Raw genomic sequence first — 24644 nt, 5'->3', positions numbered from 1 at the left:
TTGACTAGTAGCCAAATTGTATTTAATATTCTGTCCCAGATCTTAGTTCAGGGTATGACATATGATAGATGCTCAATAAATATTTGAATGATTGAATGGATAAAGGAATCTATTATAGTTCACTTCAATCCTAATGACCTAAGAGCACTGAAAAATGCCCTTGGCGGGTAACTATTAAAACCTCAAGATAAAAGAAGCATTATAAAAGAAGTTATCTGGAATATCAGAGTATGTAAAGTCAATCAGTACAATAATACATGCTCCTCTTAAAAGTTGGAATCTGCAGGAGGACAGGAATTTAAATGATGGATTAGTGATCATGTAAGTGTCAGATATCATAGCAGGTAGAAGGAAAAACCCCATTATAGACTGCTGTGCTGTGTTCAGAGGTGTTCAGACACTCAGTCGTGTCCAACTCTTTGCAACCCCATGGACTGTAGCTTGCCAAGCTCCTCTGTCCATGGGATTTTCCAGGCAAGAACACTGGAGTGGATTTCCATTTCCTCTCCCAGGGTATCTTCCTGACCCAGGGATTGAACCCGAGTCTCTTGTGTTTCATGCTTTGGCAGGTGGATTCTTTACCACTAGTGCCACCTGGACAGACTATTATAGGCAGCTAAACAGAATCCAGTAGCTCAGAATCAGGCTGCAAAAAGGCTCTGTGGACATCTGTTTCCATAAGCCTGCTGAGCAACCTAGGCTCTCTTAAGTATTTAAACAGGTAGAATATGTATTGAACAAAGGAGCACACAGCAGATTTTGAAAATTAAAATATATACACATGTGTGTGTGTATATATATATATATATATATATATATATATACACACACAAATACATACATACCCCCAGCAGAAAATTTGAAAAAAAAATATATATATATACATATATGGTAGATATTGAAAATTTGAAATATATACATGCCATACACCCTGTGACCTAAAAACTCTTGCTATCTGATCTTAGGAACTGAAATTATTTGGAAGGGAGACAATACTTGTATACATTATCAGTTTGGACAAATTTTTTGTGTGGATCAATATGCAACTTCTATTTATTATTAAAGTGTAAAATATTTACTTTTCTTAAATGTTTGGAATTTGAGATGAATGAGATTTTTTTCTGTCAATATTGAGTTCAGAGTCTGGAGTAAGAAGGGTTGACTGCCATGTTGAAGGGTAAATGACAATAACACATAGTCATATATATTAATAGTTAGAGCTAGCCATCAAGATGCCATAAAGTGACCCTGGTTTTAAACCAAGTTTATATCCCAAAGAGGTGTTTTCTTGCCCCAGCTAAACTCAGTCATATGTCAATGTGTCTGTGAGCTATGAGTTATAGTTACTAGAAGTTTAAGAAAGAAATATGTCCACAGGGATTTGGGTTACAGAGGTCAAAGCATTTGTCAAAATTTTCCTGGAATGAAACAATCATGATCTAAGCATTTCTTTGTACATAAATTTTACCTCTAAAGAATTAACTAGAACAATAATTATTGAACTCCAGTTAATGATATGCAAGCTGAAGTGTCATGTCTGCAACTAACTTTGAAATGCATCCCAAAATAAGATGAATTGTAGCATGGGTAGAGAGATATGCATGTGGTAAATCCAGTATAGTAGAAGAGAAACTGCAGAATCTAAATGGTAGACTGTTACTTATGTTACACATTTTAGGAATTTATTTTGAAGAAAAGGACCAGTTAGGTCAAGATTGGGAGCTAAAGTAAGACAAATTTCAATAAAATATAACAAATAGACTAAAGTCAGGTACCAATTTGGCAAAGAAGAACTATCATATCTAATAACGTGGATGTGAAAATCAGATTCCAAGATATAATCTGGGTTTGAAGCCAATAAAAGTCGATCAAAAAGCAAAGACAGAAGTCCACAGGTTAACGGGAACACTGATGGACAAGTATTACCTTTTTATTCTTTTTCCCTTAGTCCTCGTCTCCAAGAGCATGTCTTTCTCAATTTTGAATGCAAGGTGTTCTAAACCAAGCATCTCATAAATGTACTTGAACAAAATTTACCTAATTAACATATATTTTCTGATTGTATATAATGCATTAAGATAGGCAATCATGCTTCATGATAAGCTTCCAGTTGGATAAAACTCAAAATCACACTCTATCCTTTAAAAAAATCATTTCAATTGGGTAATAAGTGCTCACAATAAGCAGTTTTCCATGATTACAAAAAAAAGTTCTGATTGGGAAAATATGCTTACTTTAGCAAACTCTGTGTAGCAGTTACATAGATTGTCCTTCATTTTTCATCCAATAATATACAAAACTCTTAGCTTTCTATACTTCTTATGTGACTGCATGTCCTTCTCTGAAGGGCCACATAACCTGGGAAACACAGAAGATAAACAAAGGTGGAAACCAGAGTCATGCTGAGAAAGTTTCAGTCTTTTCTAGCTATAAAAAGAATTACCTTCCTTAAGTCTTTGCAAGCTATAAAAAGTTCTAGAATGTTTGGGATTAAAACCCACCTAATACTCATTTCTTCTTCCTCTTTTCTTGCCTAATATGAGGTTGATTTTTAGTAAATGTGGTTAATGACTGATATAATTGATAATCAGAAAGTGAAAGGGTCCAAATTGAGGGGAGCATAGTATTGATATTAATAAACATATTTTTGTTAACAGAAACAAAAAAACTAACAAGCACTGTAAAAAAAATGGCTATGGTAAGTCAGCAAGATAAACAAAATAGAGTATAGCTTAGCTTATTGTTGGAACTAATGGTAAAGATTTAAGAGTGGTATTCAGTTTCAACATGCTATCACCTCTTTCCTCCCCAAATGCTGTTACCTGTTTCCTCCTCTCAACATCACACTGAACTGAACAAAGAAATGAGCCAGAATTTAAGACACTTATCTCCCGGAGCAGCAAAAACTAGGAAGGTCTCTTCAACGGGCCTGAAATGCTGATTAATTTCTGGGAGATAGGAAGCTTGTCAGGCTTACATAAGATAAGGTCGCTGTGCTGTCAGCTCGTTACGCAACATGAGCAAAAGCTGCTCGGTGAAAAAGTGGGCAGTTTTCACCAAGTAAGTGTCTGTGTTTGTCTGGCCTTGTGAGAAGCAAGCTGTGAGGCAGTGGGGAGGGTTCTGAGGGAGGCTGCGAGGGTCATGAGCTCAGAATTCAAATCTCAGTCCTGAGTGAAGGAGAGAGGACAGGAAGGAAGCAATTGGGTAAAATCATTTTAGATGGAAGCTCAGAAGAAAGTTCAGTTCCACAAGGTTGGTGGGGAGCCAAAAGCTGCTATCGCAGGAGTCCTGCTTCTCCAAGGAACAGGCCTGCCTCTGAGTCCCTGCCTCACTCCCTCACGGGGGAGTGTGGCGCCATGAAAATGGGGCAATGCAGGGCAATGGGTGTCAGACCGGGCAGCTGGACTCTCCATCTACGCTCCTCGCGGTCCAGCCCGCTGTGCACTCTCACGGCCTCCACAGCCCACCCTTGCGCTACTCCACAGATGCAAGGAAATCTTCTGTGTGATTCCCCCTGGGGCTCTCTTCCTCAGTGAGATTTTAAATAATATCAATCATTTGAATTTTGAACAGGGAGCTTCATAGTGAAGAGTGCATAGCCCCAACCTCTGCAGTGGATCTGGAGGCCACCACTGTGCCTCATCCTCTCCTTTCTCCAGTATTTGCTTCAGGTTCCTCTCATCCCGGGCTATCACCTTGCCAGTTAATGCTGACATATGTGTGATGAAATGACCTAAACCTCCATTCCTGAAGGCCATTAAGTCCTTGACAATTACCCTCTCCGCCTGGGGCAGCTGTGATTGTTCATTCGCAGTGAGGATGGGGTTGACTCCCACTTGTAAGATCAGCCCTTCCTCCTCCTGCGATCCTTGTCCGTTTCCCCTGTGGGTGACCCCTCTTCTTGCCTGCTGAATCCCCGGGAGCAAAGAATCCTAAGTGTCCAGGCAGCAAATACAGCTGTACCTTGATGGTTCCCATAGTATTTTCCTGATGTAAGGGATCTCACAGCACCTCCCCAGCCAGAATATATGGCTTCTTGCTAGATGAGACAATTTCTGGTGGGATAACAAATTATTACTTATGTGATATCTGACTTTTTAACTGGAATCCTAATGCCATAAAATTATTTTGGAATGAACTATATCTATTCCCTCCTTCTAATACACACTCAGATTGTTGAAAGAAATAAGTGAAATAATGCATGTAAAAGAGATGAATGCAGAGCTTGACACAAAGTAGGACTAAGTAAATACTGAATCTTTATCCAAATCTTTCCTGATGATAAGTTATATTTATAATGAACATTGTATTTAATACTGCTAGTGCTAGCATCAGCTTTCATTTAACATAGTAAGAACAACAGAAAGCCAATTTGTGTCACACAGAAGTTGGCTTGGGCATGAAAAGGAAGGGGTTGCATTTAAAACATGTAACATTGAACTCTTTTTTCTTTTTTTGAACTCTGTCTTTTTGTGTCTCTCTTTTATACTCAGTTTATAAACATGCCATGGTGGCCCATGTCTTACACAAATAACGTAGAACTTATCATCTAACAAAATGTTAAAATATCCTTGAACATTTTAACAAATTATTATTGAAATGAGGACTTATTTTTCCAGCAGAAATTATCAAAACAATGCACTATCCTAGTCATTTGATTATGCAACTTATAGTTTGGTAAGTAGCACAGTTTTTAACTAGTTCGTAACGGCTATTTAAATTTGCATATAGATATTACTCACATTTTGGATATTTAATAAAGCAAACAGGTATTCATCTTCCTGAAACTTTCTGTACAAATCTGGAACTTTTTAATTTCAGTGGTTGATTAAAACTTTTCACTTTATATCCTCTGTGGTTTACACTGACATTAATTAGCAAGAATTCATTTTAAAAGAGTGCATAATGTATCTTGGTGAAAAATCAGTTCCATTAGTAGAATCAAATTCTCATTCCCCAAAAGAAAAAAAAAAAAAAACCTAAAATACTGTATTTTTCTTTTGGTCCGGCCACAATATCTTGAATATTTTGCTTTAAATAACATCCTTATCATGGTGTTCTGTACAATTAAAGTAAAAGTTTTGTTCTTATTTTTATTTTTTTTGTGTGTGTGTTCTTATTTTTAAAAAATCAGCTTTGTAGCAGTGTTTAATATACAGGGGGGGAAAAAGACTACTTGAACAATGAAAAGTCTCCTTTAAACAGTAAAATACCAGTTGAAGAAAAAAAATAACAAACATATTAAATCTTTACAGTGAAGAAGTGAGAGAAGGAGAATCAGATGAAGAAGGATAAAAGAATGGGCAAGGGAGGAAATAACAGGAAATCAAGAACATAATTATTGTGAGATATACAATACTGGGGACATTTTCAAAGAATTTTTATTCCATGTTATAGTTCAAACTTAGCATATTAATAGCAAGTTCCAAAAATGGAACTTTAAACTGTTTTCTCAATTATTGGTTTGGAGTTTGGAAGGGACGCGGTTCTGAGATTGTTCCTGCTAACTAGAACATAGAAGGGGCCAGGACAAAAGGTTTTTGGAAACTGACTGCAAAGTATTTTAAACATTTTTTCCACTTTGGAAATGGATTGTTTTATTATCATTTTTATAAATAATCCACTCTCCTTTTCCAGAAATATTAAAGGAATAAATTAATTTCCTTTTATTTTGTACATTATTATTTTCAGGATAGAAAAGCACTGCTCATAATTTTGTGACCACAAAATCAGTTAATTTGTATTATACTTTAATCTGTTAGGGCCAGTTCTAGGGACAGAGCAAAGAGGGCAGGTTTTATGGGTGCCCTAAGGGGAGAAGCTCCTAAATCTTACTAATATGCACATTTCCCATGTCAGCTGGCCAGGGGACCTGATATTCTCAGCACAGTCATTGTTGAAGCTAAAGATTCCATAAAGACTCAGTAACAATGCAAATGCTTTACCAGCAGTGATAATACTAATCTGCTATCATAAATTTTAAAATATAAATAGTTGGCTGCCACTTCTTAAGATACTGTGAATCTTAAGAAGATACTTTTACTGAAAAGACACACTAGGAAAATGCAGAAAGAATGTATCAGGTCTGCGTGGACTAAGGATGCTGAAATAGCTTCTGAGACTGGGAAACTGCAAGGAATAAATCTGTGTTAGGTATTGTCATCTAAGACATCTGTGGAATGTTTCACTCTCTTCCTGTTTAATACCCTTACCCCCTGCATCACAGGGGTTGTATGATCAAAAACTACACTTCCCAGATGCCCTTGCAACTGGTTTTCTGAATGAGATAGTCTTCCACCATAATCTTGAGAAGTACTCATTCGAGTTTAGAAATGAAAGAGATGAGGGTCATTCTTCATTATTTAGTGGAGTCGACCAGTAAGCAGTATGCAGCAGATGTGCCACAGAATTGAAAAGAAATGCCGATGAAGGCATCGGTGAAGTTGGCAGCAGTGTGGCACTGTCTTGACCACTAGGAGGCAGTAGCATTTCTTGATCTCTAACTTCTCACTCCGCAACAATTTTGTAAACACCTTCATTCTTGAATTCCTTTCTGCTTAAAAGCATTGAGTGATTCTATTCCCTGCCATGACAAACAAGGTCCAAGGATTCAGGAATTAGGAATACTAAAGAACAAAGAAAGAAGGAAAATATATGCAAAGCTTCTATAGCAATGCTAGCTAAATGAAAAAGCTGCTTCAACCAGGGAATTTATATGTGTCACTTACTAGGAAAACAGGCAATTCCTATGAAGTGCAATTAGAATCCTCTGGACATAGTAGGGAGTATAAAAGGGTAGCTACAAGAGAGGTAGACTTTGTTTTAGGCCTGTATCTAAAGTGCCCACCTAAGGTAAGAAGACTGAGGTGAAAAAGAGCAATGACCTGGTAGAAGGAAGGAGCAACGAGTGTGTAACACACACTCTCCGAATGGAGCTTGTGGCTTGCTAGTATAGTTAAATATTAGGAAAGTTAGATACTCGGTAAGATTTCCCATTCATATGTCTGCTTTGACAGTTCAACACTTCATGCCACAGATACCAGTGGCAAGATTATCTTTCAAACTAATAAATAATGAGAAGGTTGTTGTTAAGAAAAGAAAAAGGGGAGAAAACTTGGGAAGAAACTGAGGCCGAGGTCGCTTTCCACACATCTTTAGTAAGAAGGGGTAAAAGCCCTGGCTTCCCAGGTGGCATGGTGGCAGGGAATCCACCTGCAATGCAGGAGACGTGGGTTCAATCCCTACGTCGGGAAGATTCCCTGAGGTAGGAAATGGCAACCCACTCCAAGATTCTTGCCTGGGAAATTCCATGGACAGGGGAGCTGAGCAAGCTACAGTCCATGAGGTCCCGAAGAGTCAGACATGACTGAGCAACTGAGCACACACTCATGGTAAAAGGCTTATAGAAGATTCTGGGGACAAGTCTTACCAAATATCTTTAAAGGAAATAGATTTCTCCTGAGGGAAAGTCTCATTAAGTGGATGGAATAGATCTCCAAGTTTCTATAGGCATCATTTATGAAACATAAATCTCTAAAGGGCCAACTGGAAAACTGGGACTAAAAGGAATCAAACCCTCTTTTTAAATTGCTGAAATGCCTTTTCTTGTTTGTCACCTCAGCAGGCATTATATTTATTCACAAAGTCACTTGTTTGAGATCCTGGTGGCTCAGAGAGTAAAGAGTCTGCCTGCAATGCGGGAGACCCGGGTTTGATCCCTGGGTCGGGAAGATCATCCCCTGGAGAAGGAAAGAGCAACCCACTCCAGTGCTCTTGCCTGGAAAATTCCATGGATGGAGGAGCCTGGTAGGCTCACAAAGTAACTTGTTTATGATCACTGACCACCAGAAAGACTACAGAAGTAGTCAAGGGCCGTGGCTAGATGTCCAGAACATGCAGAGGGTAGTCCGTTTGCTAAAAATCTGAGACACTTTACAGAGACCTTCTGCAGAGGCTGGGGATCCCTGCTACAGAGATCCTCAGTTTAGATGACAGGGTGTCCTGTCACTAATTCTAGATACTGATGAATGGGAGGGAGTATTTGGGTTGACCACAGATGCCCAATTGTCTGCAAACATTTGTGAGCAGTCTCATCAAGATGGCAAAACAACTAAATAGATGCAGTGGGTAATGACGAGAGCTTGGCAGACCTACCCTGAGGGCACAACCCAACCCTTAGAGCCTCACTCTTTCTTTGACGAAAAAATACAGCCCTCCCTCGAAGCATAGGAATGTGCACTCTTAGACTGACTGTATAATGATCAAAAAAAAGATAGCCAATTTAATGCTAGTAACCAACCATGACAGAAGCTGTGAGGGAAAGTTCTTCAATCTCAAACATCCTACTTAACAATGCTCTTGTATGTCAAGAAATTAACCATGGGACAAACCTAATTTACTAGACCTGTTATCATTCATGGTGCTAAATAATGAGATCTGTGTTCTTCTATCCAAGAAGATCTATGTTCTTCACCTATCCAAAAGAAAGATGGTACTAAGTTGGTGGAGGAGAATACAAAGGAAAATAACCAGCTTTATTGAGTGGGATTTTTAGAAAGCTGTTGAAGAGTGTATGGACAAAGGGGGAAATTGATAGCATCCTCACCAGAAAATTCATAACATGTTGCCAACTTTTGGGAGCAAAGAGCATAACTTCAAAGCTAACCATGACCCTTGTTCCTCAAAAAAAGCCCTTTCAAGTTCTCCTCATATATTACAGCTTGGATAAATTCAGATCTGCCTATTTCAGGACCAAATAACATAGAGCAATGTCTATCTGTTACCAGGTTTCAATTGGACATGCGTGGTATTGCTTGAGCCCTTCTTGGTAATAAATATTAAGCAAAAATCACCATTTTGGTAGTAAATATTAAGAGCACAGCAAGCGAACACTAATTCGAATATGAAAATGGTTGAAATGAGAGTACTGACTCCCACCAACCCCTTTTTAAACAGCCTTGTCTAACTGATAAACATGACACTCTGTTCACAGGACCAACATGGAGACAGACAGACTAACAGGGATTAAGCAAAGAATTCCCTTTTGGATGAGATCATGAGAAGGGAAAAGTTAAAAAGATTTACACGTGCTTGGGTTCCAGGCATGACTCATCAAATCATACTGAAGGATAAGATGCTCAAATGCCCAGCTGATTTTAAAAGTGCTCGCAAACAGATCACATGTCATTTGCGACATATGATAGAAACTGAATACTGTTCTTCACTGGAAACTGCAGGAGTTTCAGATTTGAGAGCAATCTGATGCAGATGTTTTCATGTCCTTTACAAAGGAATATGGCTAGCTTGCTGCTGAGTACTGCTAGACTCCTCCCACTACAGGAGAACATCAGATAATCCTGAGATTAAAATGATCTATAATAATTTGGATAAGATCAGAGGAATGGTAAAGTGACAGAGAAAACAGAGCCCATTGATAAAGGGCAAAAGGTACATTTGAAAACTAGGGACAGGGTTGAAGTTCAGAGGGAGTTCCTCAATACCTATGTGTAAGCAGGTTGCTTCACTACCAGTGGTAGTGCCCACTGAGGATCCAACTACTCCCATCATTCCGTGCTCTGAATTCTGATTCTCTCCCAACCAAGGTAAAAGAGGCTACTTCATTCACTGATAGGAATTGCACAATAAAATCCACATTTTTCTGTGTTCATAAGACAAAATGGCATGAGATACTCAAGCAAAGCAAAGGCGGATCAAATGATGATGTAATTCCATTGCCCCTGCTGAAATCACCAATGGATCAAAGGACTGTACTTGATACGAAGACAAAGAAACCACATGATAATGGCTTTAGGAAGAATTCCCTGAGAACACACTTGGCAAGTAGATGATATCAGCATCTTACTGGTAACTCCAGGAGTCTATAAATTCATGTTACACAGAACTGACACCTGTAGTCAATGTCTCACCCAACTGCTGCAGTGCCCTGCAGAAATGCCTAGGCTGTAAAGAGTTGTCTCAGTGAAAGGGACACACTTTCAGGGAAGCCCATTCACGACGACAGATCCAAGGCAGCAGATGAATGCCCAGATTTCTCAGCTCAATGTGACAATGCTGCGAGTCCACTTAAGTCTCAGAGCTCTCTGTCACGTTGGCCAAAAGGCACAGTGGCCTGCATCACAGCTTGCCTTTTCTCTCTGCTCGATCTTGCTTCCTTCCTCTGCCTTCCAGGGGTGTAGATTTTGAGGGTAATTCCTAATCAATACCACAAATGGTAAATTCCATCCCAGAGTCCACTTCCCAGTGTACACCACCTATAACTGCTGATAAGCAGGACTGAGGCTTTAGAGCATCATCAATCATCAGTTGTAGTCTGGCTATAGCAATAAGAGCTTCATCATGAATTGTAGGTGGAGAACAGATTAATACTGGTGGCAGCCTAACTGATAAAATTTCCATCTGTGGTAAACTGGAATTGTATAATTCAGTTAGGGAATTCACTAGCTGGCTTCTATCAGATATTTGACAAGTATGCGGGAAATTGTAATTATGAGGAAATGCGTGAAGTAACATTAAAAAAAAAAGAAAATGAAAGGCTTACAGTCATTAATATGCAATTGAAAATCAAGTATGAAAGCCAGCTGGCCTTCCTGATAGAACACAAACAGGCTCTCATCTACTGTAGAAGGAATTCAAAATTCCTGCTGAATTTGGTCAAATGCTTTTTCTGTACATTTTGAGATGATCACATGATTTTTATCTTTGCTTTTATTAATGTAGAGGTTGTTAAACCATCCTTGCATCCAAGAGATGAATCCCGCTTGATCATGGTGTATGCATTTTAACTTATTGTTGAATTCAGCTTACTAATATTTTCTTGAGAATTTTTGCAACTGTGTCCATCAAGGGCACTGGCCTATAGCTTTTTGTTTCTGGTAATGTTCTTATCTGGTTTTGGTATCAGGATATTGCAGGCCTCAAGAAATGACTCTGAAAGCAGTCCCTTTTCTTCAATATTTTGGAAGAGTTTGAGAAAGACTGCTGTTAATTTTTCTTAAAATGTTGGATAGACTTGACCAGTGAAGCCACCTGGTCCTGGGATAGAAAAAAATAAATAAATGATGTAATCAGCAAGTGGATCTGAGTTGTGCAGGGACAAGACTGTAATGTTTGCTAATGTTGCTAATGGTACCCTTCCCAAATACTACTTAAGGTGAGGAGTGTATGTTTCCTAGCTGATGTGAGTGTTGGCTAATATCAACTCACACCTGCTCCCCTCTCTAGGGAATTTCTCTCAGCCAGAAGGAAGCTAATTTGAGTGTGAGGGCACATGCCAGCCCAACCCATCTCCCTGGGGTAGAACTTGGCCAAAGACTTTCAATAGACTGCTCCATCTGCCTTTAGCTGGATTAAATCTATATAGTACCTTTACCTAAAAACTTTACTGTGAGATCAGATGAGACACTCTCAAGACCCAATTCTTTCTCCCCCCACCATATCTTGCTTTCCTCACTTTCTGCTGAGAGTACTCCCACAATAATCACAGGCCTAAGAATCCCATTATCAAGCTTTGTTTCTAGGGAACGTGACCTGTAAGTCTTAGGAACAAAACGAACATAATAGGAACCTGAACAAACGAGGAAACAAGAGAATAGAGTGAATGCAGGTAGACAGAAAGCAAGTTCTCTCTACTCAATAATTTTTCATGGGTTTCCATTAAATCCTGGTTTCCCTGGTGGCTCAGATGGTAAAGCATCTGCATGCAATGCGGGAGACCCAGGTTCAATCCCTGGGTCAGGAAGAGCCCCTGGAGAAGGAAATGGCAACCCACTCCAGTATTCTTGCCTGGAAAATCCCATGGACAGAGAAGCCTAGTAAGTTACAGTCCATGGGATCGCAAAGAGTCGGACACGACTGAGCGACTTCCCTCACTTTACACTAAACAGAGTAGAGTCAGTTTCACTGGACGTGAATACAACAAAGTACACAAAAACTACTTAAGGAATGAGTGAGTTACAAACAGAAACAATTATAAAAGTAATAAAGGCAGGTGGGGCACCTGGGGGCCCAGAACCAGCCCTCGATCCGCAGCCTCACGCACCGGGTCCCGCGCACCCAGGTCACGGCCCACCCGGCCACCGGGGCCCAGTTTGAAGAAGACACTGCTGCTGGAGCGCAAGGCGCTGCAGGAGGAGTCAGCAGAGGGCTTCCGCGTGACCCTGGTGGATGCGGGCGACCTGTACAATCCGGAGGCGGCCATCTCCGGGACTCCCAACACCTAGTACGAGGGTGGCTACTTCCACGCGCCTCGCGAGCCCCATCGACCACCGATTCCTCTCACTCCCTGCCGGTCTTCCTGCTCCTGACCACGATGTGGCATCCCGACGTGCATGAGACTGGGGACTGTGCATTTCCATCCTCCACCCCGCCCCCAGTCTGGGTCCCCCAGAAGGTGGAGCAGCCCTCCGAACGGTGGGACCCCACCCGGAGCATCAGGACCATCCCTCCCAGCACCGTCTCCCGCTCCACGATCGCAACGCCTCACCCGCCTGCGTGGACACCTCCGTGATGTGGCCAGAGAGGGATGCGGGCCAAGGCAGGGCCAGGAGCACGCGGACACCACCCGCCAGCAGGTCCTGGGGGACCAAGGCAGGGGCGGAGCCAGGTGGCGTGCACGCGCCCACCCAGCTCACCACATCCCGCGCGATCACGAGGTCCCGGCACCCGCCAGGGTCCAGAGCTCTTCCATCGCGAGGACTGGGAGGCCGAGGCCAGAAACTGCTTCCGGGTCGATGAGGATGACCAGGGCAATGAGGGGTCCTGGCACCGCGTTCCGGGGAATAGAGTCACAAATTTTTCACCTCAAAACAGAGGTAACATAGATGTCTTAGTCATATTAAATAATGTATGCCTCACAATGCTGTTGCGGAATCTTAGAGCAATCTCTTATGGTCTCCAGCTACTGCTTAGAGGTTTTCACAGTTTCTGCACATCATTAGATTAAAGTGAAAGTCGCTCGGTCGTGTCCGAGTCATCTCCGCTTTTTGCGACCCCATGGGCTCTACAGTCCATGGGATTCTCCAGGCCAGAATACTGGCGTGGGTAGCTTTTCCCTTCTCCAGGGGATCTTCCCAACCCAGGGATCGAACCCAGGTCTCCCGGCTCTGGATTAAATCCATTTAAGGCTCCACTGCCACATGTATATTTCCTACAAAAGAATATATTCTTCAGTTCTTTTGCACACATCCTCATTTAGAAAACATTGATATACTGATTTTTATGCATCCGTTTTCTGAACTATAAATTTTACAGATAGTTTTAGGAAGTTGTGGTACTTTACATGTCAACTTGGCTGAGCTATAGTACCCAATTATTCAATTAAAAATGAAGTTAGATGTTGCTGTGAAGACATTTTATAAATGAGGATAAGATGGGCAATTAGTTAACTTTAAACAAAGATAATTCTCAGTAATCTGAGTGGGGATGGTCCAATCAGCTGAAAGACCAAAACTGAAATTTCCCTGAGGAAGAAGAAACTCTGTCACAAGACTGCAGCATCAGTTCCTGCCCAAGCGTTTCCAGCTTGTGAGCTGGCCAGACAAATTTCTAACTTTCTAGTCCCTGTGGTCCTATCAACCAAATGCTTGAAGTAAACCACTGTATATGTGTGTGTGTGTGTGTGTGTGTGTGTGTGTGTGTGAGTGTGAGTATGTGTTGGTTCTGTTTCTGCTTGTTTTGTTCCATTGGTTCTGATTCTTGGAGAAACCTGACTGATACAGAACTTTTTATTTTATATATATAATAATATTTTGTCTAGAAGCAACTTACATACTGATAGCCTCTCTCATTAGCTCAATTCCTTGAACACCTTAGCTCAGTGCCTATAGAACACACCTGCAAATGCTTGCCTGTCAATTATCAATTAGTCCAGAAATCAGCAAAGAGAACCCAATCTTTGATATTAGTTCAGTTCAGTCATCAGTTATGTCCCACTCTTTGCAACCCCATGGACTATAGCATGCCAGGCCTCCCTGTCCGTCACAAACTCCCAGAGTCTACCCAAACCCATGTCCAGTGAGTCAGTGATGACATCCAACCATCTCATCCTCTGTCATCCCCTTATCTTCCTGCCCTCAATCTCTCCCAGCATCAGGGACTTTTCAAATGAATTAGGTCTTCACATCAGATGGCCAAAGTATTGGAGTTTCAGCTTCAGCATCAGTCCTTCTAATGAACACCCAGGACTGATCTCCTTTAGGATGGACTGGTTGAATCTCCTTGTAGTCCAAGGGACTCTCAAGAGTCTTCTCCAACACCACAGTTCAAAAGCATTGATTCTTCTGCACTCAGCTTTCTTTATAGTCCAACTCTCACATCCATACATGGCTACTGGAAAAACCATAGCCTTGACTAGACGGACCTATGTTGACAAAGTAATATCTCTGCTTTTTAATATGCTGTCTAGGTTGGTCATAACTTTCCTTCCAAGGAGTAAGTGTCTTTTAATTTCATAGCTGCATTCACCATCTGCAGTGATTTTGGAGCCCCCCCTCCCCCACCAAAAAAGTCAGCCACTGTTTCCAGTTTCCCCATCTATTTGCCATGAAGTGATGGGACCAGATGCCATGATCTTATTTTTCTGAATGTTGAGCTTTAAGCCACCTTTTCCACTCTCCTCTTTCACTTTGATCAAGAGGCTTTTTAGTTCTTCTTCATTTTCTACCATAAGGGGGTGTTATCTGCTTATCTGAGGTTATTGATATTTCTCCTAGCAATCTTGATTCCAGCTTGTGTTTTCTCCAGCCTAGCGTTTCTCATGATGTACTCTGCATATAAGTTAAATAAGCAGGTTGACAATATTTAGCCTTGATGTACTCCTTTTCCTGTTTGGAACCAGTCTGTTGTTCCATGTCAAGTTCTAACTGTTGCTTCCTGACCTGCATACAAGTTTCTCAAGAGGCAGGTCAGGTCATCTGGTATTCCCATCTCTTACAGAATTTTCCACAGATTATTGTGATCCACACAGTCAAAGGCTTTGGCATTGTCAATAAAGTAGAAATAGATGTTTTTTTGGAACTCTCTTGCTTTTTCGATGATCCAGCGGATGTTGGCAATTTGATCTCTGGTTCCTCTGCCTTTTCTAAAACCAGTTTTAACATCTGGAAGTTCACAGTTCATGCATTGCTGACACCTGGCTTGGGGAATTTTGAGCATTGCTTTACTAGTGTGTGAGATGAGAGCAAATTGTACAGTAGTTTGAGCATTCTTTGGCATTATCTTTCTTTGGGATTGGAATGAAAACTGACCTTTTCCAGTCCTGTGGCCACTGCTGAGTTTTCCAAATTTGCTGACATATTGAGTATAGCACTTTCACAGCGTTATCTTTTAGGATTTGAAATAGCTCAACTGGAATTCCATCACCTCCACTAGCTTTGTTTGTAGTGATGCTTCCTAACGCCCACTTGACTTCACATTCCAGGATGTCTGGCTCTAGGTGAGTGTGAGAGATCACACCATCATGATTATCTAGGTCATGAAGATCTTTTTTGTATATTTCTTCTGTGTATTCTTGCCACCTCTTCTTAATATCTTCTGCTTCTGTTAGGTCCATACCATTTCTATCCTTTTTTGAGCCCATCTTTGCATGAAATGTTCCCTTGGTAGCTCTAATTTTCTTGAAGAGATCTCTAACCTTTCCCATTCTGTTGTTTTCCCTATTTCTTTGCGTTGATCACTGTAGAAGGCTTTCTTATCTCTCCTTGCTATTCTTTGGAACTCTGCATTTAAATGAGTGTATTTTTCCTTTTCTCCTTTGCTTTTTGCTTCTCTTCTTTTCCCGCTATTTGTAAGTACTCCTCAGACAGCCATTTTGCTTTTTTGCATTTCTTTTTCTTGGGGATGGTCTTGATTCCTGTCTCTTGTACAATGTCATGAACCTCCGTCCATAGTTAAGGGGTTCAAATATTTTGTCTTGTTGTTATGTGTATTATTAGCTCTATGAAACCTGAAACATTCTGTCAGCTTCTCCTATTTTAAATATTTACCCCTCAATTTGTCTGTTTCTCCAAAAGCTCATTACAATCTATATTTTGAATCAGTTGCTTTGCTCCATACTGAAAGTCACATATCTACCTTTCAGACAGAAGAGTTAACTTATGTTTTGGCCACATCTCAGTATTTATCCCATGCCACAGCCTAACTCCACTAGGTCTGGCATTTTCTGATTTATCCCATGTAACAGCCTTCCATGACTTGGTCTTATACTCTTATACTATATCACAATTAATTAGTTGCACATTGAATAAAATTCTAGTGCTGTCAAGTAGCTCTTATTCAACATGGATTTTTAATATTTATGTATCTGCTGCTGCTACTGCTGCTAAGTCCCTTCAGTCGTGTCTGACTCTGCGACCCCATAGATGGCAGCCCACGAGAATCCCCCATCCCTGGGATTCTCCAGGCAAGAACACTGGAGTGGGTCACCATTTCCTTCTCCAATGCATGAAAGTGAAAAGTGAAAGTGAAGTCGCTCAGTCGTGTCCCACCCTTAGCGACCCCACAGACTGCAGCCTACCAGGCTCCTCCGTCCATAGGATTTCCCAGGCAAGAGTACTGGAGTGGGTTGCCATTGCCTTCTCTGATTTATGTATCAGTATTCTGCAAATAAAAAGGTGTATTTGAGAGACTTTAAATGAGGTAGCCTCAATTTATAAACTTTACAATTATATAATAAAGTCAAATATACATAATGATAACACTAGCATTAGCATTTTAATTTAACAGATTAAGTTTAGCTTCAGAAAACCCTCAATTTAAGGTACGTTAGCAATACTGTTTTAACCTCATTGATTTTAGAGCTCTATGTGTGTGGTTCCATTTGATAGAATGTTGGGTGTTGGATAATTTGCTATGTTATTGTAACAATTAAAATAATGAATTAGTAGATTCTATAACCAAGATACCAGACTAGAGAGTGAACACTCCAGAGTCCTGGCTTCTTTCCCAGATCAGTCAATATCAATTACAAATAAAGAATCTCACATGCCTATTTCATTTTCTCCATCTATAAATCACAAATGCTTAGAGTTACCAAGTTAAGCCTTCAGAGCAAGTTGTAAAGATTAATAAGTTAATGGTTGTAAAGCTGTAAATCCTCAATCATAAATTGTTATGCAAGGGTTATGATTATATAGTTACTGTTCAAGTAAACAACATAAAATTATATTTAATCTTGAAATAACTGAGGAGATAGAACTGCTAACACACACATGCAATGGCTAGCTCTTTATTTGCATATTTCCAAGATGTATTTGAAGGGCATAAAAAGGCAATGATTTGCATATGCTAGCACAAAGGTGAAAATGAGAGAAAATCCATCATTTTAAAGTTTGAGGTTATTTTCTGATGTAAAAAAGTTGTTATCTGACATAAGTCAAAGTCAAGTACAAAACTTAGCATTTGGCTGTGGGACGAATGCTTTAAACTATTTACCAATAGTCCCATAACAATTCTACTTCTCTCAGAAAAATGTATTCTCAATTCTGTGAGAAATACAATTCTTCAACCCTTATCTTTTACAGTCAGGTTCCCAGATATAAAATCACTGACTTTTTTCACTTCAGGCCTTGGGCCAGAATGTCTCTTAAAGTCTGTCATTTTCTTTCTAAAAAATTGTATAATTTTTAGTGATATGGGATGAGAGACAATTTGGTTAACATACATGAAGTTTTTGAAAAACATGCTCTTTAAAAGTACTAGAAGGGAAGAAACCTTTGGGAAGAAATTTGTGAGAAATGTTATACTAATTGCATTAAAAGATTTGGATAAAATAGATGTTCATGAGAGAGCACATTGTTATAATAGTGAAAAGTTGAAATAAATTCAAATAGTAACAAAAGAGTAGAAAAGAATTATGTTTTGTACATATAAAAATTGCTGTGTAGCTATCAAGTTGCTGATTTTTATATTTTAATACTATAAAGTACTTAAATACATTACTATGTAAAAAGTGCAGGATACAGAATTATAATGTAGGATATTCCATTATTTAAAAAGAATACTTATGATATAAGAGAACAACTGTAAGGAAATGCACCAAAAATGGCAGTGAAATTATTTTTAAAAAATTTCTTTTTTATTCATCATTAAATTTTTCTAACTTTTATTTTTCAAACTTTCTTCATTTCCTTAACATCTTAAGGAAAATTCATCAATCTGTAATATGTATGTGTTAATCAAAACTTCTGCTTTATTTTTATGATGTTGATCAGTTTATGTATTTTCATGATCAATTTATGTATTTTCGTTGGAAATGATGTCTTTAGCATTCTATTCACTTAAAACTTCTGTGCTTCGAGAGGCATAAGAATTTTCTAAAATCATCAAAATTAAAACTGAATGTAAAAATGAGCTTTTATTTATCTGTGACACCTTGCTCCTCTATTCTATGTCATTGTCAGTTGATAAGTCATGTCAGACTCTTTGCAACCCTCTGGGCTACATAACACCAGGTTCCTATGTCCTTCACCATCTCCCAGAGTTTGCTCAAATTAATGTCCACTGAGTCGGTGGTGTTATCTAACTATTCATCCTCTGCCACCCAGTTCTCCTCCTGTCCTCAGTCTTTCCCAGCATCAGGATCTTTTCCAGTGAGTCAGCTGTTTGCATAAGGTGGCCAAAGTATTAGAGTTTCAGCATCAGTCCTCCCAGTGAATATTCAGGGTTTATAAAAGAAAATATTCCAGAGATTTGTGTTGACCTCCTACTGCATTCAGTTGCTATATATCAAAATTAAATTCTTTAGATTTTTGCTTGACTTTGAGTTAAAATATACTGAGAATTTGTGATATTCTTTGAAATTTGTTCTAAAATATGTCTTTAATCTGCAATGGTAAATACTTAGATTGACTTTCTCAGGCTTTATTTCACTAGTGTTCTATTTGAAGAGATTGAAAAGCTGAAAGTTATATTTCCCAGACTTTCAAGTAACTCAAATTCTACAAAATAGATGCATTTATTACAAAAAGCATTATTTACAAAAACTGGAAAATGCAAATGTTACTGTTTAGTCATCAAGTTGTGTCCAACTCTTTTTTACAACCCCATGGACTGTGGCCTGCCAGACTCCTCTGTCCATTAAATTCTCCAAGCAAGAGTACTGGAATGGGTTGCCATTTCCTCCTTCAGGGGATCTTCACAACCCAGGGATTGAACTCACGTCTTCTTCATTGGCAGGTGGGTTCTTTACCACTGGCCAGTAGGGAAGCCCAAGTGCAAATGAGTTGGAGGTCATCCTGTGATTTCTGGCTCTCATCACTGGTTAGGAAGGCCAGACTTTCCCTATAATAAGTTGCATTGTTGTTATTCGAGAAACAGTAGCAGTAGCAGTGACTTGATCTAACTCTGTAATGATTAGAGCTTAATTCCTAGTTCCTCAGTTTAAGTGTCATTCCCTTTTCTATTCTCTAATCCCTCTGTGTCTAGAGACTGTTGTGAAGGTGACCACAAGTTCAGACCTAGACTGGTACAACTGGTGGTGATATCAGATGTGGTACCTCCCTAGGGGGTCAGTTTTATATTATTCTTGGAGTCATTCCAAGAGCCTCAGCCTAAGAAATGTTGGTTTACCCTAACAATTTTGCAAAACCTGTGAATCCATGTATTTTATAATAATGCATACATTAATTCATTCACATGTATCATTTTGGATATTTATTTCATCTTTTGGGTTATAAACCAATGCAACTTTATTTACTTTGTTGCTGTTAATAACATTTTTTCAGCTGTGGCCATTGGGAGCTCTTCCAATTGACTCCTATGTCTTTTAGACATATTGCCATTAATATAGCTTTTTTTCCCCAAGCACTTCCTTACTTTTTGACACCGGAAGATACCCCATGTGCATCTTTTAATGTTTTTTACACCTAGTCCTAGAACCAGTTACTTCTCTAAGGAGTCATAGTTTCTTTAGCTGGATTGTGATATTAGAAACCAATCTGGGCACTGGGTTTGTATATTGCTGTTAGGGTGTTGTTGATTCTAGGCCCTTTCAAATGAGATATATGTATGTATACTAACCTGGCTCAGATGGCAAAGAAACTGCCTGCAATGCAGGAGAACTAGGTTCGATCCCTGGGCCAGGAAGCTCCCCTGGAGAAGGGAATGGCTCCCCACTCCAGTATTCTTGCTTGGATAATTACATTATCCTACGTATAGGATACCCTAGAGAAGCCTAGGGAGGGGGCACAGCCCATGAGATTCCAAAGAGTGGGACACAACTAAGCAACTAACACTTTCACTTCATTTCACAAGTAACCTATATGTATACATATATCTAAATATACTTACATGGATAGCCATCTCTCCGTGTATTAAACTAAGCACAAGTATATACCGATATCTACAACCCAAACTCATTATCAAGGCTCATTTTAGCTTTTTCACTTGCTTATCTGTAACCTCCCAACTAAATAGTGAGAAACTTGACTTCTGCTACCACCCATTTACTTAAATGTTCAGCTCCAGCATATGCAAATAATTATTTCTTGTTATTGACTTATACCCACCCTCAAGGGAAACAAATTATCGAGTAGAGTGCGGTTGTGTGTACAGTTCATTTTGCCTTTAAAGTCTCTCACTAATTTCCAAAATTGCTTAAGTCAACCCCATATTCTCCCACCCTCTCCAATGAGATTGGTTTATTCATTTGTAGTACTGTTAGATTATTTTTGTCACATTCTGTATTACATCCTGAGATCCTCAAACCTCCTAAATAACTTTTTATTTGATACATAATGTTTGCTCTTTATGTTGTAAAGTTCTATGTATTTTACTACTACAGTCTTATATTTTGTATTCACCATTATAGTATAACGAAAAATAACTTTGTACCTAAAAATATTTTGGGCATTTCCTACTAACCACATCCTATTCCCTGCCGAACATCTTAAAAACCATCTATCTCTTTACTATGACTATATTTTGGAGAAGGCAATGGCGACCCAGTCAGTACTCTTGCCTGGAGAATTCCATGGATGGAGGAGCCTGGTGGGCTACAGTCCATGGGGTCTCGAAGAGCTGGATATGACTGAGTGACTTCACTTTCACTTTTCACCTGCATGCGTTGGAGAAGGAAATGGCAACCCACTCCAGTGTTCTTGCCTGGAGAATCCCAGGGACGGGGAAGCCTGGTGGGCGGCCGTCTATGGGGTCGCACAGAGTCGGACATGACTGAAGCGACTTAGCAGCAGCAGCAGCAGCATGACTATATTTTATACCTTCACCAGAAAGTGATAAAACTGGGATTATACAATATGTAGTTTTTTCAGAGTGGCATCATTCATATCACAAAGAGGTTCTCTTTGTTGCAGTAGAGGTCTAGTTAATACAATATCATTTGTTGAAAGAATTTCCCATTGAATTACCTCTGTTCCTTTGTCAAAGATCAGTTGGCTATTCCTGCATGGGTCTATTTCTGAACTTTATTTTTATTTCTTATCATATCAATTATACCTTTTTTAAGTTTATAGTGGTTATTCTAGAGTTTACAATCTAACACTACCTTCAAAGAATTCTATACCAGAGTTCTCAATTGCAGAGTATACTCGGTTGCTCCCTCTCATTCTATATGATGTTATTTTCTTACATTTAACTTATCTGTCTTTGTGACAAAGTAAATTGCTACTGGTTTTAGCAACTACTATTTAAGAGTTATCTTTAGATCAATTAATGGTAACAAATATATATATATATATATATATATATATATATATTTCTTCTCCTATATGTTCTTTCTGCCTGAAAATATTTGTTTAATATTTTGTATAGGATGGGTCTGCTAGTTTTTGTTTGTATGAGAAAGACTATTTCTTTACAGTTTTGAAGGATAAGTTCACTGGATATGAAATTTCAGGTTGGTGATTTTTTTTTTTCTCTTCAACATTTTAAATGTTTCACTGTGCCATATTCTTGCTTAAACAGTTTCTGATAAGAATTCTGCTGTAATTACTATTCTTGCTCCCCTATAGGTAAGATGTTTTCCACTGGCTTCCTTCAAAAATTGCCTTTGTTTTGGGTTTTCTAAAGTTTTAATATGATCTGCCTAGGATTATATTATATTGTATTATATTATACTATTGTTATTATTACTATCTTTTAATCAGTCACATTCTGAGGTACTGGGGTTAAGACTTCAACATATAAGTTTGGTTGAGGACACAACTCAGCCTTTAATTTCCATCTTAAGTTTGGTTTTCTGAAAATACCACCAGAGGCATTTTGTGCTTGCAGCTTCTTCAGCTGTAATCTACTGTTACTAGACTAGAATCTGCTGGTGTGGGGAAAGGTGTGGAGGAGGAACGGTGTTGTATAATCTAATCAAGTCTCAGTCTTTTAGGGAGTCTGTGTCTCTGGCCTGTGACTATCATAAGTATTTCTTTTTATATAACTCTTCCCTGTTTCAATGAGACGAGAAAGCTAAAGAGGGCTGAAATGAGGACAATGCCCTGTTCACGTGGCTCTTTGAAGGGAAGGCTCCAATAAAGTCATTTCCCCCTATAACTCTGTTATGTAAAAAACGATGGGTTTATTTCACAAAGGTTTTTCTTCCTTTACCTCTTCTAGAACTAATAGGGCATATTCTTTTGACTTTTCATTGTGAGTACTGGTAGAATGTTTTTTTTTTTTTTTGGAGTTAAAGTACAGGAATATACAAACCCCCACCCCACCCCACCCCCACCAAGATTGGGGCTGCAAGAGTTTCTTGCTCTCACACTAATCCATACTCAGCTTCAAGCAATTTTTTAACATTACCATTTCAGGGTTTCTACCTGTTTATAATTCCAGCCGCTTTTATCTTGATAAGCAAATTTTAGCTGTGATTCTCTGGATTTGCCTTTCTCTCCACATTTGGATTGGTATCCTGTAACCTCAATAATTTGATGGGTTTAAGAAAGTCAGTTTCAATGTGTCTGACTTTTTCTGATTATAAAAACAGAACTGATGATTTCTAAACACTTTACATGTTAAAACAGAAACCAAATCCCTAATTAACTTTTTATTTACAATTTAGATGTCTTCTATCAGGCTTCCTCTTCCTTGATTTCTGGGGCTTTCCTTAGAAGACCATTTTCTCCTCCAATACCAGTTTATAAACTATTCCCAGTCTGCAGTAAGATAAGGAATGTGTTGTTGTTGCTTAGGGGCTAAGTCATGTCTGACGCTTTGCGACCCCATGGACTGTAGACCACCAGGCTCCTCTGTCCATGGGATTTCCCAAGCAAGAATACTGAAGTGGGTTGCTGTTTCTTTCTCTAGATAATCTTCCCACCGCAGAGCTTGCATCCTCATCCCCTGCATTGTCGGATTCTTTACTGCTGAGCCACCAGGAAAACCCAAGAAACTTATTCCAGAATGTAAATCTACTACATCAGTAAGCACATGTTTAGCTCAGATGACTTTTTTTTTTTTTAAATAATAAGACTTCCTTAATGTAGAGGCAAAGGGTTGCACATTCTTGCACAAGTCTTTTGTCCCATCAGGGACTGGTCACACTTTGCTGACTGTCCACTTAAAGTAGATGTCCTCAGTCTGATATCCAGGTGTATATTTTCTTCTACTATCTCATTATGAAAAATTTGAAATATGAATTCCCAGTCCATACCTCTCTCTTGATATTTTTGCTTTCTAAGTCTGATGTATAAGTTACCTCGTAAGCTGTATACATAGACCTGAGAATGGAGGATATTATTCCAGTGTCAACACATCATTCTTTTGATATGTTTTCTAAGACAGTATGTTTCTCAAACCACTTTATTGCCAAAATGGACATTTTTTCCTATGTCTGAATGAGAAATTCTTTATATTTTATTGATAGGAATCAATTTTATATCCTATATGTTTCATATATAGCATGTGTTTCATATATAGTATATTATCAATAGTCAAAACATGTTGAATTTAGATCACTTAAAATTTATAAACTTGTAAGATCATGTATTTGTTAATATTTATGAAGTATTATTAATAAATGTTAGCAGTCAAGTCTTCTTACCTTTATGACCTAAGAATTTTATTATTATATCAAATGGTTTTAATATTCTTGTATATTCTTTTGATAATGCCATTATATATTGCTAAAAACAATATAAGCAACCAAGTAAGTAAGAATATTCTAACCTTCCAAACTAAAAATGTCTGAGAGAGTCTGGAATGTTTCCCAGAAAGAATCCATTGAATGCAGGTTACCATGGTGATTAGCAAAAATGTGGAATGAAGTTCATTTCATGATAATTGCTACATATTTGCAGCTGAAGTGCATCTTTCAGTTTCAGTCTCAGACTTTGAGACCATAATAACAGCTCTAGAATCTGGGTTGTATATTTAAACCTGTAATATTGTGCAGGGACGTATCTAATTCTGTGGAGATTCTTTTTTTTGTGGTGACCAACATGGTAATTTTTAAAAGCTTATCCCTATTTATTGGGATTTCTGTATATAGTTAATTGAGATTATGTTTGATTGATTCTTAAAAAACAGAATTTATAATGTCTCCAAGTCAATTTAAAGATAAAAGGAAAGCATTTTATTTTAAAATCATCCCCTTTAGCAAGGAAGCTGAATTTATTTTTGAGGCAGCTGAGTGTTCCTGCTTTGTAATTATTTCTGAAGAAGTTCATGGTCTAATGCCA

At 38.8% G+C, this 24644-nt stretch overlaps 1 pseudogene; it reads left to right on the top strand.

The window, feature by feature from the left end:
- The first annotated feature begins 3356 nt into the window (after positions 1-3356).
- LOC133048173 (ubiquitin-conjugating enzyme E2 R1-like) lies at positions 3357-12526 on the top strand (annotated as a pseudogene).
- The last annotated feature ends 12118 nt before the right edge of the window (positions 12527-24644 follow it).

This window comes from Dama dama, chromosome 28, assembly GCF_033118175.1.
Source record: "Dama dama isolate Ldn47 chromosome 28, ASM3311817v1, whole genome shotgun sequence".
Lineage (NCBI taxonomy): Eukaryota > Metazoa > Chordata > Mammalia > Artiodactyla > Cervidae > Dama > Dama dama.
The sequence above is the reverse complement of the archived record's forward strand: the minus strand, read 5'-3'. Positions and strand labels throughout refer to the sequence as shown.